Source organism: Mirounga angustirostris, unplaced genomic scaffold (assembly GCF_029215605.1).
Source record: "Mirounga angustirostris isolate CCGP_5_RB_7025 unplaced genomic scaffold, mMirAng1.0.hap1 SCAF_2, whole genome shotgun sequence".
Lineage (NCBI taxonomy): Eukaryota > Metazoa > Chordata > Mammalia > Carnivora > Phocidae > Mirounga > Mirounga angustirostris.
This window is the reverse complement of record NW_026991710.1, coordinates 130,703,757-130,725,455: the sequence shown is the minus strand read 5'-3', so window position 1 is coordinate 130,725,455 and position 21,699 is coordinate 130,703,757. Positions and strand designations below refer to the sequence as shown.

General features: G+C 38.3%; 1 long non-coding RNA gene across 2 annotated transcripts in view; it reads left to right on the top strand.

Annotated features, from left to right (window-relative positions):
• The first annotated feature begins 727 nt into the window (after positions 1–727).
• Positions 728–21,699, top strand: part of LOC123848147 (uncharacterized) — an 83,587-nt gene continuing 62,615 nt past the window's right edge. Inside the window, exons 1-2 of one of the 2 annotated variants that reach the window (XR_008506517.2) lie at positions 728–838; positions 7,734–7,842. This is a non-coding gene — a long non-coding RNA (uncharacterized LOC123848147). The remainder of the gene's footprint in view (positions 839–7,733; positions 7,843–21,699) is intronic. The other variant, XR_010408711.1, reaches the window with a different exon arrangement.

The window sequence follows — 21,699 nt, the reverse complement described above, 5'->3', positions numbered from 1 at the left end:
AAAGCACAATAAATTCCTTCAAGTATGAGCTCTGGGAATAACCTTTTAGAGAGTCACAGATCATGTTCCCTTTAAATGCAGTTTGAAATTGAGAAAGAATTTTCTATCACAACTGAACTAAAAATCTGTGCAATCTAAACACTCTCCATGCCTGGAAAGTAAGCAGAAAAACACGTTGCATTTCAAATATAAATTTACTGAACGTTTACTTCGTGAGCATCAACAAATTTGAATTAAGTCATTGGGTGCACACCATAGCATTAAGCATTTGACAAGGATAATTCATCAGCAAAACTTCCCTTCTCCCAGGGAACTTGGATTCATTCCACTATGAACAGTGCTGAATTGATGTGCATACTTAAAAAGTTTTAGTCTTAGTCTTATTCGAAAAAGGGAACAAAATCCATAATACTCCTTCCATTTATTCTAGCATTTACATCTGGATGGATAGAAAACGATACGACCTCTGCCATATTTTACTACTTTGGGACTATTTAGTCTAACACAGACATTTTATCATGGCGTGCCTCTGCTTCTTCCTTTCCAAGTAAGCCCACTGGCATGTTCCCAAGCCCCTTGGTGTCAGGAGCAGTTTGTCGTAATCTGTCCTTGTCTCACCTCTCTAGGCAAGAATTGCACTTGACCTTCTCACCCCTACAATGCAACCATAGAAAATGTTTTATACCCCTGTGTTCCTTGCAGTTTCCTGCCACTTGGGATCTATCCACGCTGCTTCTTCTGCCAAAACTGCTTCTCCTCTCACTTCTTCTTCCCAACCAGCACGGCCTCATAATGCAACACTGAGCACAGCTGAAGTGTTTCCTTGTGCTCCTCCCAGGTGAGGCATGCTCCTTTGTGTTGGTCAGTGTACTCAATATATATGCTCATTATTGCATTTGTAATACTTATTTTTATATTTGTATTTGTTTTAAATCCTGTTTGCCTTGTTAGAATGATAGCACATCGTATGCCAGATATATATTAGCTGTTAATAAATTTTTCATAAATTCAGTAACCATCTTAGAGCTGGGGAAGGTAGAGATGAAGAATCATTAATTTTGTCAACAAAAAGGCATTTTAAAAGCTTAACTTGTGTTTTTAAAAGTATTTATTGAATATCTTGTATGCATGCACAAAGAGCTTAGAATTTTAATTAGGGAAGTGACACAATCAGTTTTATATATATATTTTTTTTAAAGATTTTATTTATTTATTTGAGAGAGAGAGTCTGAGAGAGAGAGCACATGAGAGGGGGGAGGGTCAGAGGGAGAAACAGACTCCCCGCCGAGCAGGGAGCCCGATGCGGGACTCGATCCAGGGACTCCAGGATCATGACCTGAGCCGAAAGCAGTCGCTTGACCAACTGAGCCACCCAGGCGCCCCAGTTTTATATTTTTCAAGGGCAATCACATTTCCCTTCCTAATTATCTCCCAGACACTATACCAGTTGCTAGGGATAAAAAGGTGACTGAGACATGATGTGTTCTATTAAAGCATGGTGATGATCGTACAGTAGGGGTTACAGACCTCTAAGCAGTTAATTAAAATATAATACGATATGGAATAAATAAGTCACAAGAATAAAAGGTAGAGCATAGGGAATATAGTTAATGGTATTGTAATAGTGTTGTATGGTGACAGAGGGTAGCTACACTTGTGGTCAGCATAGCGTAACATATAAACTTGTTGAATTGCAATGTTGTGTACCTGAAACTAATATAATGTTGTCTGTCAACTATGCTTTGATTAAAAAAAAAGAAATACAGTATGATAAATGTCTTAGACAAGGTGTGCATCACTTAGCTTATTTTGTGTAACAAAATACCCCAAAATTTAGTGGTTCAAATGGTAACCATTTATTAGCTCATGATTCTGTAGATTGCCTGTGTGGTTCTAGCTTACAGCCTCAGAAGTGTCCCATGTGTTAGGAGGGTAGCTGACCATGACTCAGTATTTCAACAGAACCTCACTCAGAGGTCTAGTGGTTGGAGGGGACATGTAGAGTGACAAGGGTGACTAGGCCAAGTTTCACTCATTAAATAGGCTGGCTACACTTCCTTACACTGAGGAAGCAGAGATCCAAGATCAGGAAAAAGATGGGTCCCAGTGAACAAGTACTCTTAAGAGTACTTGTTTAGGGGCACCTGGGTGGCTCAGTTGGTTAAGCGACTGCCTTCGGCTCAGGTCATGATCCTGGAGTCCCGGGATCGAGTCCCACGTCGGGCTCCCTGCTCAGTGGGGAGTCTGCTTCTCCCTCTGACCCTCCCCCCTCTCATGCTTTATCTCATTCTCTCTCTCTCAAATAAATAAAATCCTTAAAAAAAAAAAGAGTACTTGTTTAGATCAAGTTTGCTAATGTCACATCCATTAATGGAAGTCACATGACAAGCCCCAAGGCAGTGTGGGAGGACACTACCAAGAATCACAAGGAGTGGAATAGGAATTTTACTCGCCATTTTGCAAGCAATCTCTTTTCCATGACTCTTAGTTCTGTGTCCTTGGCTTTTGGCTCCTCCCTCTGAGATATTCTCATTTTCTATAAAAAGTAAATGGCCCAGATTGGCAGTTAAGTAGTTTTCTAAGTCGGCTCCCAATAGAAATTTGGAAGTCCAGAGGCCTCTTTTTCATTTGAAGTGACTCAGTTTCTTCTAGTCTAAGCAGTCTTAGACTGATACAGCTTCCTTCAAAAATGTGGGTGCTGTTTTTGGGGTGCCTGGGTGGCTCAGTCATTAAGCGTCTGCCTTCAGCTCAGGTCATGATCCCAGGGTCCTGGGATCGAGCCCCGCATCGGGTTCCCTATTCGGCGGGAAGCCTGCTTCTCCCTCTCCCACTCCCCCTGCTTGTGTTCCCTCTCTTGCTGTCTCTCTGTCAAATAAATAAATAAAATCTTAAAAAAAACTGTGTGTGCTTTTTATACATATTTTAACAAAAGTCATTCCAACGGTTATTTTCAAGACAGGCCTTTCTCTACTTTGGGCTGCTTGTGAGGCAATGTTTTTTAGAATCTTCGAAGCGCTTTTGTCTAACTGAGAAAGTCCACTAGATATCACCTTAAATTTTTTTTTTAGAGTCCTAACAAGGATCTCACAGATATCCTTGATTTGATCTTGATACAGAAGCCATGTTTTACTGGAAGTGTCCTGAGTTTTTAAAACACCCTCAGGTTTTAATTTACATTGGGACTCTGGATGGCTGGAGAGACTGCAAATGAGAAACAGTTAATCCAGCACATGCTGGCTCCCCCATGTTCTACATAAATTCTTCCTGCAAGTTGATCAGCTCTTTCTTTAGCTCATCTTTCTTTTCCTATAAATTATCATAGACAACTAAAAGAAGCCAATAGAAATGTTAAAGTCTTTCTGAAAGTTATCTTGCCAATGTCCACATTTTTTTATCTTCCAAATTACTCCAGGCAATAGTTTTGTGAGTTGTTTCATAAGATTATCTCATACATGTCACAAACTTTCCATCCTCCACTAGCAGTTTGCTTGCCAATCTTCCAGACTTCACAAGATGTTTTATGGCTTCTGCCCACAGAATGGTCTCCAAAGCCACTATCACGTGTTTATTGTTGTTGTTGTTGTTGTTGTTATGGAAACATCCCAAGTCTAGATATCATTTTCTTTATCAGTTAGCTTTTGCTGAAAAAAAAAAAAATTCACTCCAAACATAGTCACTCAAAACAACAACCATTTCTTTAGTTCACTATTTTGTAGTTTGTAGGTCATTCTAGTGGTTCTTTGATCTGGGCTGGCAATCTATGACACTGAAAATAAGCTGATCTTTACTGAGTTCTCTCAGGCATTGCATTCAGCTGGCAGGGTGAATGGTGGGTGTATTAGCAAGGATGGCCTTTCACACCGGCCTTTAACTAGAGCATAGTTTTCCACACATAGCAGTAGAGTTCCAAGAGCAGGAAGAGGGCGAGCCCCAATGTGCAAATACTTTCAACATAGGTTTCTTTCAAGTTAGCTAATGTTCTGTTGGTCAATAGGTCACATGGGCAAGCTCAGAGTCAGTGTGGAAAAGCACTCGCAGAGGGTATAGACATAGGATAGTAAATTATGGTAGCTGTTTTTGTAAAAATCTACCATAAACTGTAAGAAGACTATAAATGAAAAGAAAGGAGAAATTGACTATTAGAGTAAGACCAAATCCAAGCCATGTAGGATTTCAGAGCACAAATTCTAAGATTTAAATTCGGCAAAATAGAGAGCTAGCACAATAGTTTGGAGTCAGCATGGTTTTAAAAACACTCAATTTAACTGGCCACGAACCACAACTCATATGCACAATGTGAGATGGAGACACCTAGGTCAGAGAGCTCCCTACCCAGTCTGTCTTCAATCTCACACATCCCAGATCCTATTATTAATGCACAGGTCACCTTTCTGAGGTATTTTATTGGTCAGCCATTCTTAAAGTCCTAAACACCTCTGATTTCCTGGGTTCCTTTCACTCAAGAAGTCTCTAGATGCACGATTTCTCCCTTCAGTGGGATTCTTCTGAAGAGACTGGCACCCTTGTACTATCAAGTCTTGGGTTACCTTTCAAGATTTAGCGTTGATGTCAAAGGTGCTTCAGTCTGGTTTAAGGAGAATTCCTCCATGCTCCCGTGAAAATTTCAATCAGAACATTTATAAACATTTATAAACAGTTATAAACATTTAACTACCTTCACCTGTACTCAGCCAACAAGAATCGATTTTGAAGATGTTTACGTAAGTATATATTCACACATTACCCACTGTGTGAGAGGTAGAGAATTGTGCTCAATAACAATTTTGGTGATAAGATTTGGAAGGAATGGGATCAGAGAGCACTGGAAAGCAGTCTGGCTGAGAAGAGAAATTGACTTGTCAATGAAATAATTGTTAAACATTTAAACACAAGAGCCTAACATGCTCAAGTGGTATATTTATTTTCAAAATTCTAAGGGAAACAGCAACTCCCCAGCATATCAATTTGATCATGTCTTAATTTTCATTGAATAAAAGATGAAAATAAATCCAAATGACATTATTTTATTATACCCAGCTCAAGAGAAAAAAATTGAGGCAAGACCCAGAAGGAATGTGGAAGAAACTGCTAAAATAAGGGTGAAAAAGTAAAGAAAATAAAGAAAAAGAAGAGAGATTCACTATCATCCAGCATTTTTTATAGATCTTGGCATATAGTAAGGGACAGTAATGACTTCCTTTTTTTTTTTAAGATTTATTTATTTATTTTGAGAGAGAGAAAGAGAGAACATAAGCACAAGTGGGGGGAGGGGCAGAGGGAGAGAATCTTTCAAGCAGACTCCCCGCTGAGCCAGGGGCCCTACTCATAGCTCCATCCCACAACCTCGGAGATCATGGCCTGAGCCAAAACCAAGAGTTGGACGCTCAACCGACTGAGCCACCCAGATGCTCCAACAGTAATGACTTCTTAATTGATTATTCAATTTAGGACTTAGGGATCATTTAACTCCCATGGCATACATTGTTGTCCACTAAACTGGATTCTCAAGTCCTCCACCCTATTGAGCTCCCTGTTTACATGGCAAAAAATAAATTAGGAAACCAAGACTGTGCCATGGCTACCCTCTGCTCCATCCAGAGAAATAAAGTCTACTCTGGCTATTGAAGTTTTGTGGAAAGTGTGAGCCAGGAGAAGCAGTAGTCCCAGATTGGTACAGCTTTCCTTGGAAAGTGTTTATTAAGTCAACTTAACAATATAGCCTGAGTCACAGAGCCTGACTACCCTGGCACTGTAGTCAACCTAATATATCTAGTGTGACAGCCCCGTATACATAGTGATTTCAGTGTCAGTGCCACTTTATGTCTCTGTTGGAAATGAGATGGCTTCTCCTGGATAAACTAAAGAGTTCAGGGCCCTAGAAAAAATAGGGTAAAAACAGCATTTAGTATCTTCTTTATGTGTATTTGGTGGGGAGGACGGGGAGTGTTGCAGAATATTTGAATGTAATAATTATTTTGGGTTTGAGTCAACTACCATGTCTCTAACACTGTTTCAGATTCTGGATGTGCAAAGATAAATAATCTGTCTTCAAATAGTTTATGTTCCAAGAGGGGGAGACAAGAACCTAAGCCAATAATTACATCACAAGTAATAGTTTCTAGAAAAAAGAAGAGAATTGAGGAAGAAATGATCCACTCTACCCATGTTGGGGAGTTGGGGGAAGTTTCATATCTGAGATGAAATTTCAGATAGTTCTTAAAGTTATGAATGTGTCCTTTAGCTATGATCAGCAGTGAAAAATTATATGCAAAAATAAATGATATTAGCAAAATAAAATTTAAAATATAAGGTGAAAGAGGAGATGCTAGAGAGTATGGCTAGAGTCCATATAAATTTTAAAGATCAGTGGCCTAAGTTTTTTCTATTATTTTTATTAATTTTCTTTTTTTATTAAGTTTTTAATTTTAATTCCAGTATTGTTAACATACAGTGTTATATTAGTTTCAGGTGTACAATATATGATTCAACAATTCTATACATTACTCAGTGCTCATCACAATGACTGTGCTCTTTCATCCCCTTCATTTATTTCCCCCATCCCCTCACCCTCTCCCCTCTGGTAACCATCAGTTTGTTCTCTATAGTTAAGAGTCTGTTTCTTGATTTGTCTCTCTCTCTTTTTTTTCTTTGCTTGTTTGTTTTGTTTCTTAAATTCCACATATGAGTAAACTCATGATATTTGTCTCTCTCTGATTGCCTTATTTTGCTTAACATTATACCCTCGAGCTCCATCTATGTTATTGCAAATGGCAAGATTTCATTCTTTTTTACAGCTGAATTATGTTCCATTGTGTGTATATACCACCTCTTCTTTATCCATTCATTTATCAATGGACCCTTGGGTGCTTCCATAATTTGGCTATTGTAAATAATGCTGCAATAAACATAGGAGTTCATGTATGCCCCTGAATTAGTGTTTTTGTATATTGAGGGTAATATACCAAGCAAGCAGTGTGATTACTGGATCATAGGGTAGCCTTATTTTTAACTTTTTGAGGAACCTCCATACTGTTTTCCACAGTGGCTGCACCAGTTTGCATTCCCACCAACAGTGCACAGGGCAACAAAAGTTAACATGATCAGTAAACTTCTTTGGATGATAATTTGTGTGGCTTTGTCCCGCTGTCTCCCAGCAAAGTTTAATTATTGATAAACCATTATTATTTCTAATCACAAGACACTTTTTACAATAACACATATGGTATTTTCTCCTAATTGCTAAGATTTTGTTTGTTCAAACTTAACAAATCTCTACTGGAAATGCATCTGACTATTTCTTATCTGGGATACTGCAGAGCTAAGAAAAAAAAGGGGAAATGCATCTGCACTAAAATTAACTACTTCCAAAAAATTAGCAAGCCTAGAAAATAAATAAAAATTTTGCTCCTTGAAATTTGCATTTTGCATATTAAAACATCCGGCGTTCACAGTCCTCACTGAAGATGGCATAGTACATAATGTGCTGTCAAATGGATTAAAATGTAAATCTTACTTGAGAAAATCTAAGAATGGTGCTGCAATCAACATAGCTAATGATGAGTGCGGTTGTTGTTTTTTGTTTGTTTTCAGTTTAGAACTGAAAGCATTAGAAGTACACTGTGACCTCTTTGATTCAGAATCTCCAAAATGAAGTATAATTCTTAATACATAATCATCAATGTTGAATTAAAGCATACAAATAAATGAATGAATAATAGGAGTTTCTCTGGTAGCTCTTATGATAAATACCTTGAATGGAGAGGCCTTCAAAAAGGACCAATATGACAGCGATCAACTCTAGGCAACACCTCAACAGAAGCGAGAAGACAAGGATAAGTACTGGTATGTTTCTTCACGGAAATATATATAATTTTTAATCAACTTTTTCACCCAGAACACATATTTCATTGCTTATTTAAGTTCCCTTAAGATTTATTTTTCTATTGTTTTAAAAACAAAACTTGTTAGGGGTGCCTGGGTGGCTCAGTCGCTTAAGGGTCTGCCTTCAGCTCAGATCATGATCCCAGGGGCCTGAGATCGAGTCCTGCATCGGGCTCCCTGCTCAGCGGGAAGTCTGCTTCTCCCTCTTCCTCTGCTGCTCCCCCTGCTTGTACTCTCTCTCACGCACTCTCACTTTCTCTGTCAAATAAATAAATAAAATATTTTTTAAAAATTTGTTCAAAATAATGATCATTTCTAGAATCTCACATAAGTTAAATTGTTTTTAAATTTAAAAGTACCAAATGAGAGAAAAATAAAAATTCATTTGATGCACAAATGTAAGTTTTATAGGTGTTGTCTGTACTTGACACAATAAATATGCAAAAAAAAAAAAAAAAAACAACAAAAAACCCTGACAACAGAGTCATTAATTCAACAAATATTTGTTTTGTAAGGGCAGAGAACATGAAGATGAATAATGTGGTCTCAAGTCTTCTAGAAGTTCATGCTCTAGTTGGGAAATTAGACTTGAAAATAAATTACAACAAGAGATGATCAATATTATAGTAGAGGCAATCACAGCACATAAAGGGAAGGAGCATCTGAGCACATTAAAATCATCAGAGGAGTTCAGAACAAATTCCAAGATCAGACCCTACCCTAGACAATTAAATCACGTTTTTTTGGCATAGGCATTTTTTTAAATGCCTTAGAAGAATATCTGATGATAGTAACATACAGCCAGAGTTGAGAAACTCTCACAGAGATCACCTGATATTGAGCTGAGCAGGGGAGACGCTAGACAGGCAAAACTCTGGAAGCCTAAATTTTTTTTTTAAATATGGTTTATTTAGGAACTCCAAGTAGTTAAGGTCTACTGCGGAGTAGATTTTGGATGGGAACTGATGGGTAGAAAGTGATAAGAAATAAAGTGCATGTTTGTGGAGCATGCATTACAGGGAGACAAAACTATAGGACACCCATAAAGAGTCTATTGTAGAAGGCCACATGGGAAAAGTGAAGTTCTGAAATAGGCCAAAGGAAATAGGAAAGGAGAAAAAAGGAGAATGGCAAGATTTAGCGAGAGATTTTTACAAGTGGCAATGTGGTTTTGTGGCCTAAGCTGTCTTTGGAGACTTTGTGAACCACTACTTCCTCATCTGTAAACAGAACATCTATTGGAAAGTTAAGTGTAATACGGAGCTAAAATAACTATAATAGTGCCTACTAAGGAACAAACTGAGGGTTGCTGGAGTGGGGGGTGGGGTGGGAGGGATGGGGTGACTGGGTGATAGACACTGGGGAGGGTATGTGCTCTGGTAAGCCCTGTGAATTGTGCAAGACTGTTGAATCTCAGATCTGTACCTCTGAAACAAATAATGCAATATATGTTAAGAAAAATAAAAGAAGAAGAAGAAGGTAGCGGGAGGGGAAGAATGAAGCGGGGGAAATCGGAGGGGTCGACGAACCATGAGAGACGATGGACTCTGAAAAACAAACAGGGTTCTAGAGGGGAGGGGGGTGGGAGGATGGGTTAGCCTGGTGGTGGGTATTGAGGAGGGCACATTCTGCATGGAGCACTGGGTGTTATGCACAAACAATGAATCATGGAACACTTCATCTAAAACTAATGATGTAATGTATGGGGATTAACATAAGAATAAAAAAATAAAAAAAATAAAAAATAGTGCCTACTAAGGAAAAAGTATGCAGGAAATATTCTTTTTTTTTCATTTGCAGGTAGATTAGGTAGATCTTAATTACTCAATGAGATGGGAGGGATGAGGAGTGGGAGGAAAGGCCAGGGAGAAACCCAGGAGGAATCCATGTTGCTGAGTGGATGAGCAGACTCATGGCATTGTGGGGATGCCAAGCACCAAGATAAGAAGGCAGTCAGGAGCACAATTTTGGGAAGGGGGAGGTGATAGGTGAGTAGATAACAGGAGTAAAAAGCTCTGGAAGGAGGGATAGAAGTATACAAGTTGTTTGAAATAAATTTGAATCTTAGATTCCTATGGAGCATCCACTTGGAGATATCTGAGAAGCTGAATATTTGAAACTAAGAACGTGAAATGTTTATTATATGAAGACCTAGCATGGGTACCAGAGCTTTGAATTTAGCTTTATCATCATCATCATCAATATTAATAATATTTACTGATGCATCAGGCAACTAATTGAGCCATCCATGTACGTTATCTATTTAGTCATTCAACAACCCTATAATGTAGAATTTTAGAGATGAAAGCAACTGAAGCTTAGAGATATTAGGAAATTTCTCAAGTATTAATAGTATTAACAACAATAATTCTATATATAAGCATCTCATATAACAGTTAAATTAAGAATAAAATGTATATAACCTTTAATTGAAGTCAATCTATGGGGTATTCGGATCTCACCCGATGATCCTGGATGTTCAGGGGGGCTGGCATCTGATTATCTTTGTTCTAGAGGATTCCTAAGGTTATAGACTGAATCCATGAACCAATTTGTAAACCCAGCAGGTCTCAGACATAAGCTGTATAAAACCATTTAAGAATTAGATAGTTCTTTCCAAATTGCCTCTCTCTCCTGCTGCTTACCAAATCATGAAATTCCTTATCCTTCGTGAAAATGCTTTGTGCTGAGAGGAGTTTCTTATCTTTGGAAATCTTGATATAAGAATTATGTTTCTTTACTAAAAATGTCAAAAGATTCTTATGGAACAAGAACCCATGAAAGGATCTAGTTTTAACATCAGGCTGGGTAATATTTGCATTGTTACTTCATAGTAATATAAATCAGAGCAGAAAACTCTCAAAAAAATCTGTTATCAAGGAAGGAGAAGGATAAAAAACAAGCAAAAATATGAATAAGAAAGGAAAAATTAAAAGGAGAAATGAGGGAAATCCAAAGGAGAAAGGGAGAAAGAAGGACATTAATGGGGCTGTTAAAGAGCAGGAAAAGAAGGGGGGGATGTGGAAGGGGGGAAGGAGAGGAGATAGAGGATAGATGGATAGATAAATACACGGATGATAGATGCAGTTTTATTTGTACACATGGGTGCACACATTATAAAACCTTTTTTAAAGCCCCAAACATGTTCAATTCATTCATGATCAAAATTCTATTTGAGCCAAACATCATCTTTTTCAACTAATAGTCAATGAGAAAAATTTACTAAGATATATCATGATAAAAATGTGATTTGTACTAGTGCTTAGAGAAGATAAAGCTTTAGATTAACCATTATACTTGTCTAATGGTTAAGAAGTTTGGAGTTAAGTTAAGAAGATTGGAGATTGTTTACATGCCAATTACCATAGCACTTAAATTAAAGTTATACTTATTTGCTATTTTATCATCATAAAGTGCAGTTTCTAGGTCTGTTTACTAAAGAAATATAAAAAATTTCCCATAATACTGAATGCCATGATCAAAATGTTTCCATAAAATGATTTGTGATGCTGAAATTTACAAAATTTTTTTCAGAAAGTGTATTTGTTAGCATTTCCATTTTGTAGAAAACTTCTAGTTCCATTTTTTAAACCATGTTTATCATAGCAAATTTATTTTTCTCACCAAGCTTGTTATAACTAACCCACTGATTCTCACCTCACAGATCTAGTTCTAATATATCCAATAAGTAAAAACACAGAGAGATCTGCCTACTACTGGAGGACTGAAAGATTTACTAAGGAGAAGAAAATTTTCTTTATAGCTTTTCTCTGAAGTTTATCACTTTTATTTGTTTGTAATGAGCTCACATGCTATGATGAGCAGAGCTTGGTTTATGGTCACACAGATGAGTTTTGATTCCAGATCTGCCACATATTGTGTAACTTTGAGTAATTATTTCTCAAAGTTTCAATTTCTGAAAGAAAGAAAAGCAAGCCATATTTGAACAGTGACTAGCACATGAGATAAAACATGAGTGAAATGAATGAGTGAAGGAACAGAGCTAACATGCTCTCAACTCAAAGGTGCTCAATAAATTTTGTTCTTCCATTTTAAGAGTCACCTTATTCTCATCTTAAGGCTACAATTAACATATTTCTTATTCATAACTATGAGTTATGTAGAACATGTAGACAAGTGACTAATATCCAAAAGTCCATGTTTATCACCTGTTTCATTTTCAACTCAAACCACTCTTTCCAGGAATCTCTCAAACTTGGAGCTCCATTGTTTCCTTTTGATACTTACATTTCCCTTGTAACACAGTTTTTTTTGCTTTTGTTGACTTTTGTCATTGTCTTCAAGCCATTTAAAGGGTCTTTGTTTTGCCTTTTGAACTAGATGCCTTCTTTAAAGACAAAAATGTAAGGACTACCAAAGTGCTATCTGTCTGGACACACAGCAGGTAGGCCAAACAAAATGTCTGCTACCTAACCCTAGGTGACATGGACAGGTTTTCCATAACTTCCTGCCTGGCAGACACCAGATGTGACGAAACTGGCTTCAGTGGCACTGAATAAACAGTTTTAAATAATGATGCCAATGTTTCTCTGCTATGATATAGACTAAGAGAAGACTTTAGTGTTTATTTAATCTACAACATAAGGTCATTATAATTTGAGAAAAATTCAAGACATTGGTTGTACCAAATCAAAAAGAAAACCCCCAAATCAGACCTACTGGTATACTGAAATGGATCAAGCCAGTAGTCCATGATAACAATTATAAATTATTTTATATTTAATATGTGCTCAACATGAGTGCTTTCAAACATTACATCATTGAATGCTCCTCATCACAACCCAAAGAACTGGATGACTCTTATTCTCATTTTACAAATGAGGAAAATAAGATTAAGTACAATTCAAACTCAACCCACAAGGAAGTGCCAAAGTTGAGATACAGTGGTGCTTCCGACTCCAAAGCCTAATTTGTTTTTTCCATTATGCTCTGCTCTCTTTCAAAGTTCACACACATTTATTTACTTAGAAAAATATGGAATGTTTATAGGCACTTGGCTGCATAGACTCCCCTAAAGTGAATAAGGGAGGATCAGTAAACTTTCAGATTCATCTCTAAAAACAAACGCCTCCAAGTTAAAGCTAATAGAAGTTCAAGGTAAAAATTGAATCATTGTTTGCTATACCCTGAACATCTAATGGCTATGATTGTTCTGTTTCTACTCAACTGTTCTCAAGTCCTGGAGGACTGGTGACCTTGACTTACCTGAGTTCAGCTTAATAGCAGAAGTGTACAAATTTCCTACATGCAAACATAGTCACTCTGACGTTCTAAATGGAGCTGCTATCTATCAGTTTGTTGGGTTCATCAAGGAGCCCTGTGTAAGGTTTATTATAGTGTATATAGTATCACACTGAGGCAAGTAAGACAGAGCTGACAGATTTATCTGGTGTATCATTAACCTGTTGTATCTTAACATTCTAACGGAAACAGTATGCTTCATCCGAAGTTCTTGTCAGGTCAAACGAATTTCAGTGTGGAGGCTGTGCTTCCTATAATCACGCAGACCACAAACCTAGTGTAAGACAATTGCACTTCAGCGTCATTAAGACACAGCTGCCTTTAGACTCAAGGACGGATATTTCGTTGCTTGAGATTCGTTCTGTTCATTCATTACTGAAGGGCCAGTGTGAAGGGCTGCTTCTTCTCATGTCCCACCTTATAATGTTGGTGACAGCCAAGAGAATATGGTTTCAAGGCAATGACTAGATTAATAAAAATCTTACCCCTTCCTTTCAAATATCAAGCCCAAAAGCTCCACTACAAAATAAGGTTGAGAACATCAGGCCATGACAATTCAGCATCCTCTGATGTTAAAAGTCCACTTCCTTGATCTGGTGGGTTTGGTGCCTGTTTTCTGTTCTCTCACTGCTCCAACAGTTATACCTCAGTTTGGGTTAATAAACTTTCCTTGCAAAGAGCACAGTTCTTCAGGCAAGTCAGTCCTGGAGGACTCCAATTCCTTAAGAAGTTGTTCTTTAATGGAACACGAGTTAAACACCAATCTCAAGCTTGTGACTTCACAAAGAGTTCAGGAGTTTCCCATTTTATTTTCTGATTGAAAAATATGGCCTCGGGCACCTGGGTGGCTCAGTTGGTTGGGGGACTGCCTTCGGCTCGGGTCGTGATCCTGGAGTCCCGGGATCGAGTCCCGCATCGGGCTCCCTGCTCGGCAGGGAGTCTGCTTCTCCCTCTGACCCTCCTCCCTCTCATGCTCTCTGTCTCTCATTCTCTCTCTCTCAAATAAATAAATGAAATCTTAAAAAAAAAAAATTAAAAAAAAGGAAAAAAAGAAAAATATGGCCTCCATGTAGTTCCCCAAAGGCCGAAATGCCCACCGCGAGAATTTTCTGCAATTATCCTGACTCTGAGTAGTATTGCATGCAACTTCGGTTTTCATGCTGTTTTAATCTTTGTTCCTCTGCTTCACAAGATCCAAATGCTTCATGAATTTAGTAACTTTGCTAAAATTTGGAGAGTCAGGCTTAGGGTGAGAGTTATGGAGGGAAGGCCTATCACAGAATATGCCACAATTTGCTCACCTAACTGGCCCGTATATCAGGTTTTTTTTTTTTTAAAGATTTTATTTATTGATGAGAGACAGAGGGAGAGAGAGAGAGGCAGAGGGAGAAGCAGGTTCCCCAAGGAGCAGGGAGCCTGATGCAGGACTCGATCCCAGAACCCCGGGATCACGACCTGAGCCAAAGGCAGATACTTAACCATCTGAGCCAACCAGGTGCCCCCTATATTGGTTTTTGGGGGCTGCCATAACAGAGGAACACAGACTGGGTGGCTTATAAAACAGAAATGTATTTCCCCACAAGTTTTGGAGAGTAAAAGTCCAAGATCAGGGTGCTAGCAGGGTCGGTTCCTTTTGAGGCCTTTTTCCATGGCTTATAGATGTCTGTCTTCTCCCTGTCTTCACCTGGTCATTCTTCTGTGTCTGTGTCCTAATCTCTCCCTTAAAAGGACACCAGTCATTAAATTGTCACACCCCAGTGCCCTCATTTAACCTTAATTTCCTCTTTAAAGACCCTGCCTGCAAATACACTCACAATCTGAGGTAGTAAGAGGATTTCAACATATGAATTTCGGGGAAGGAAGTGGGGGGAGACAAAGGTCAGACCCTAACAGTCTCATCTCATTTTTTCTCTCCCCCATATATGCCTGGGTTATATTCTTCTGCCTTCTGAAAACTTCACTCTTGATGTAACTCCTGTCCCCTATAGACAACCCACTGGTGAGTATGATCCAGGCCCCCGTCCTCAGCCTGCTTCATCCACCATTTTTTCATACACATCTTTATTGTACTTTCAATGTATCCTCACACTCAACATGAGCCAGAAGTGCTTAAAAAAAAAACTCACTGTGAGTCTCTCTCCTTTCTTACCTTCCAATATCATGAACAATGGGAGGGAGATGCAATAAGCAAGAAAGGCAAGAAAGCAAGAGATCCATTTGCCCTTGAACAAGCTACAGTTAAGATTGGCATTGGAAGTATCATGTTTGTGTTCATGCTTACTATGAAATATTTTATAAGTGAAACAGAAATGAAGTTGTATGTTTTAAAAAGTGAAATGAGCTTTTCCTTTACTCTGCTTTCATACTTTTTAAAACCACAAACCTATTTCCATGTAAAAATATGACTAAATCAAAATAAAGTTGTTAGCATTCATTTTCCCTAATTAGTGACTTCATTTCTAAAGAAACAATTTTATTTCAGTAATTAGTAAACGATTCGGATTTAACTGAATTTTTAAGCTGCTTCCAACTCCTAAAGTTTAGATCACTTAAATATCTATAATTTAGCATTTGGCATTTAGGTAATCAGGGCAATATGAAAAGCATACTCTTTATCAGCACTGCTTTTTTTCAGGCAAGCAAAAGGTATCCATGGGAACGCATTGTATGTTGTAGTACAGAAAAAAATACTTGTGGATCTGTCATAGAAATATTAATATTAGTAATTTTTCCCGCTGGTTAATCATCTTAATGATGGCACACTTTATGATTAATATTGCTCATTTCCTCTGAAGAACCTCAAGGGTTTTTCACAGTATCTCTAGCCAGGATCTTTAGTAGGTATTTAAATGATTGATTCATGTTTTCCCACTGATACTTGCATCACCCCTGGGTAAATTATTTGGAGTGAAATTAAGGAAAGTTTAAGCTCTAGGTAAGTAATAAGGCTCACGTTGAGCATGTAATGTTCACCTGGCGCCTCCTCTGCATGAGCTTTTGTCATGCTACGGTTGAGATGTTCTTAATTTTTAGTAAAGTCAGTGTGTAGCCGGATGCAAGGGACATTAAATAGATCTTGCTTCTTATTTGTCTAAAATGTCTCTGGGTTTTTTTGTAATTATGCTTTTGAATTATGTTACTCTGACAGTAAACATGCATCAGAGAAGACAAAAGAATTTTTTTTTTTTTTAAGATTTTATTTATTTGACAGAGAGAGACACAGCGAGAGAGGGAACACAAGCAGGGGGAGCGGGAGAGGGAGAAGCAGGCTTCCCGCGGAGCAGGGAGCCCGATGCGGGGCTCGATCCCAGGACCCTGGGATCATGACCTGAGCCAAAGGCAGACACTTAACAACTGAGCCACCCAAGCGCCCCGAAGACAAAAGAATTTTAATAGGTGAGACTGAGCAAGCATAAAGGAAGAGGATTAACAAAACGAGAGAAGGTGCCTAATGAACTATGGTAGAAGAATTGGCCAATCTGGCAGTGTACTTTTGATCCTGTCCCCAGGCAAAAATCCCATCCAATTTCTGAGGGTTCCCATCTTTGAAGTTAAAAAAGAGGCAGGTGAAACTTGGAAGCACCTGTGCCAAAGGACCGGGATGTCCCCTGACCTTTCCATCATCATTGGATAAGGACTGCTCCTGCTCTTCCACGTCGACTTCTCTGAGTGCCTGAGACAATGCTCTTGCCATTTGTTATCTAAAGCCTGTGTGTTGGGCGCCTGGGTGGCTCAGTTGGTTAAGCGACTGCCTTCGGCTCAGGTCATGATCCTGGAGTCCCGAGATCGAGTCCCGCATCGGGCTCCCTGCTCAGCAGGGAGTCTGCTTCTTCCTCTGACCCTCCCCCCTCTTGCGCTCTCTCTCTCACTCTCTCTCTCTCTCAAAGAAATAAATAAAATCTTTAAAAAAAATTAAAAAAATTTAAAAAAATAAAGCCTGTGTGTTTATAGAAACTGAAGAGGGGTCTGTAGACTGAATGTTTGTGTGCCCCCAAATTCATATGTTCAATCCTAACACAATCTGGTGATATCTGGAGGTGGGGGGCTATGGGAGGTAATTAAATCATGAGGATAAAGCCCTCATCAATGGAATTAATGCCCTTACAAAAGAAACCCCAGAGCTCTCCTTCCTCCCTTCTTCTGGGTGAAGACTCACCCAGAAGATCCATGTCCCTGAAGCAGGGAGCAGATTCTCACTAGACACCCAGACCCTGAGTCTCCCAGCACCTTGATCTTCAACTTCCTAGTCTCTATAACTGTGAGCAATACATTTCTGTTTTTCGTAAGCCAGTCTATTGAATTTTTGTTGTAACAGCCCAAATAGACTAAGACAGGGTGAGAAAAAGGACTGAACACCTTTTGCTTACTTACTAATTCCTTCGTAAGAATCGTCTCAGAATTCTATGAGATCATCACTGTTGCTATTCTCATGTTAAGGATAAAGAAATGGAGGCTCAAGCATCATAAATAACTTTCCCGGGTCGTTTAATTAATAAGTTATATAAAATAATTTTAACTCACATCTGTATGACTCCAAGTTCACCCCATTCACCCTCTTCCTCTATCTCAAGAGAGTAATGGATACCAAGAAAGACATAGGGTCATGAAAGAGCTGGGATCTGAGGAAGTAGAAAATAAAGTGCATGGAGGACATAGACTATAATTTCAGAGAAGTAGCCCTCACAAAGGAAGTTTTGGAACCCTTGAACTGAGACCAAAAGAAGTGACTAGCCACAAAATCCCTGTGACAGGCTGTTAGCCTTTAGTCACAGCGTCTCATTGTGTGTGGTACGTGCGTGTGTGTGTGCATGTTATGCATATATATCATACAGTTTTATTTATTTTCATCAGAAATCAGAAATTTCACCAGATTAATTTAAGATCAGGACACCAAATAGGCATTTTGACTTATTTCAGAGAGATTGATTTTCAAAGAAACGAATTTATATTCTGTTCAAGTAAACAAAATCTGATGTATCTTTAGAGTGCCACGTGGAGAATAGCTTACATCCAAGGAAAACCACCTTATCTTCATAACCTCCAGGTTCTGCATGTGGGTCTCCATGGAGATAACGCCTTCATGAGCAGTGAGCATAGCAAACTCATCCTTTAAAGAAACAACGTTTTGGGACTAGGTGAAAGGAAAATAGTTTTATTGATAGAAATAATTTTATTGATAGAGATTAAAAAACCAGATAGAAAATTTTTTTTTGAAATAATCATAGTGAAGAGCAGCCACTTGATAAATGCATGGACTTATATTCACAAGTGGTACATATTATGCTCTTTTTCTTTTCTCATATTATTATTTTTTCCTTAACTAGTAAATCAAATCATGATCACAATGAAACCCAAAGAAAAGGTATCTAAAAACTCTTAATTTTATTCATTTAATATGCTTGCTTAATGTAAGATCATATGGAATGAGAGACCGCATCCCAAGCAGCAGTTTTGATAATGTGGTTTACTACGGTGACTGGGCTTTTGGGCTGGATCTAAATGCAGCAAATTTATTTTTAAGGGGAACACTCATAATTTGGAGCATATTCTTTTTTCAGTTAGGAAAAAATCATATACATTTATTATAGAAAATAGAAAAGTATTAAGAAACAGAAAAAATTATCTGCAATCCCAGAACCAAGAGGCAATTTTATCACTACTAACATTTCAGTATGTTTCCTTTCAAAACTCATTTCCAGGGGTGCCTGGGTGGCTCAGTCGGTTGGGTGTCCGACTCTTGATATCTGCTCAGGTTGTGATCTCAGAGTTGTGGGATTGAGCCCGTGGATGGGGCCTTGGGATTCTCTCTCTCCTTCCCCTTCTGCCCCTCTCCACTCATGCACACACACTCTCTCTCTCAAGCAAATAAAATAAAATAAAATAACAATAAAAAAACTCATTTCCAAAATGCACATTTAGCTCGTCAAAATTCTGTCTTATAACAATTTTGATTAATAGTATTTCCTAAATTTCTTGGATGACAGGCAGTAATACACTTCTGCACCAGCCCAGCAGAGTCCTCAGTGGCTGAAGGAGAAAGATCTTAAATGCAGCCTCCAGTAGCAATATCAGCAGTTCTAGGGCTGCTTCTAGATCTGTGGTCTTCAGTAAGGGCTGCATGTCCTGTCCCTACCCTGAAACTAGTAATACATCCAGTCATCAGGGTTTGGTAAATGCCCTCACCCCCCCAAGTGATTCTAATATTCTAATGCATAGTCAGCATTGAGAATCAGTACTCTAGATTTTGAAGACTTCAAAGTTTTTAGTCTTAAGCACTCTAAAAGAATTTTGCAAGTACTGCCTGACCCATTTGAAAGTTGACCTCAAAATTTGTATTGTGAATGTAAATATTTATAGAAGATGTAATCTCTGGCACACTGTAAATATCAATATTTTAAAATAACTTTATTGTTTTATTCTTCTCAATGTATCTAGAGGAATCTAAAGAACACATCAGTGTGACATTTACACTTTCAGATAATCCATTAAGGTTGTTTTAACAGTCAGAAATTTTGTTTCATTCCTTTTAATCCTTGACCTGGTGTTTCCATTCCCTTAAACTCTAGACAATTTTATCTCAAGATAACACATTATTATGATTAGAAGTGTTTTGTTGACCACACTAACAACAAAATGTGTATGTAAGTTGAAGTTTATTTTTTGTCTCTGGCCATGTGACCTCAAGGCTAATAGATTTTCTTCTGGATTGAGAAACCCCCAAGGAAGCAGGTGGCTCGGCTTGAAGGAGGCACAGCTTCAAATTCAGCAGATGATATGAAAATTTCTGTGGTGCTTGAATAACCTGTCTCTGCTGCTTGGCCAAAAACCAATTGTCATCTACTGGGAGCCTTCTGACTCTGGACAGATAAAACTAAACACAGCAGCTGACCACTGTATTAGCAAGCACCATTTACCTGAACAATTGTGCCTATAAGCACTTAAGGAAGACACACATTGAAGGGACTCACGGAGGTTATTTTTGACTGTCAGAGAAAAACCAATAATGCAGAGAAAAAAACACTCTCGAGGATTAAGATGCAGAGTACATGGGGACAACTTCAGCACTCAAAACTATCTCTTGAAACTAAAGGATTTCAAGTTGAGTTAAGCAAAAATGTCTCATGATATCACCTAATAGTGGGAGAGGTAAATTGTAAACAATTTGAAAATAACGTCAAACGCCTGATTTTAAGGGTACTGCTGAGGATATCTTTTTTTTTTTTTTAAGATTTTATTTATTTATTCATGAGAGACAGAGAGAGAGAGAGGCAGAGGGAGAAGCAGGCTCCCAAGGAGCAGGGAGCCCGATGCGGGACTCGATCCCAGGACCCTGGGATCATGACCCGAGCCGAAGGCAGACGCTTAACCATCTGAGCCACCCAGGCGCCCATGCTGAGGATATCTTTAAATATATGTCCTACCTGGCAATGACATGATCCTTGCAAAACTATAAAAGTAGGACACAAGAAAGAAGTAAAATCTTGAAGCCCCTTTGAACACCCCCAAATGGATTTTATAAAAATGGCCATAGCAACTAACTCTGACTATGTTTGGTTATTGTTTACTTAATCTTAGAGTGAATTGAGGGCTTTCCTTGCCAGAGAGCTATGGTCCTAATGGTGGTAGTAATAATAATAATAATAATAATAATAATAATGGCTGCTTGATTTTATTTTCCTGATCTGGCATGTGGTGGGGGCCAAGGGACTCATTTATCTCTCCAGTGACAGGGGCACATATTTCGCTGGTATTGCTATTACAGATAACTCTAAATTTTTACCTTTTCTTCAGAAACTCCACTGTCCCTTTCATTCAAAATCAACAAGAAAAGTAGAGAGAACCAATGGAATTCTAAAACTATTGAAATTTAGACCATGTAGACTTGGCAGCAGCAAAACCAAGTCCCTGTAAGGACTCCCAAGTCAATAACAAGCCATCCCATTGTGGGGAAATTTCATTTCCAGGCTCAGATTCTACCAATTACAAACCAGTATGATTAAATACTACAAAGGGCTCATACAATACCTCCAGCTTTATCATCAAAAGATTCAAGCTCCATTATCAGAACAGCTGCCTAAGCAGCCCCTACATAATCTGAATCCTGAAAAGTTGGTCTCCAGGGATAGACATCAGAAAACTCTACCCTTAAACTATGATGGAAAGAACATTATCATGTACTGTTAGCAACTGACATGGCAGCAAAATACCAAGATGATCCTTAGATTCATGTTTCTTGATTAAGAACAGATACACCATTTTCTCTGGATCACTGGATGCCCATTCCATCAGTAGGATTCTCAAAAATTGCCCCTAAACAGACAGCTACAGAGGGTAAACCATATCTTCTCAAGACTCATCAGGCTGATTATTGTAGATATAGACTGCTTCTGTCCAGGACCCCCAGAACAAGGTTTTCTGATTCTTTGGTACACTTTTTCTTTGCTTACTTCTAATTTTGCTTATTATTATACCTTGATGCTCTCTATCAACTGAATAAAGGTTTTTCAACTTACTCTCCATTATTTTCATTCTGTTATTGTTTACCCCCTAAGGTCT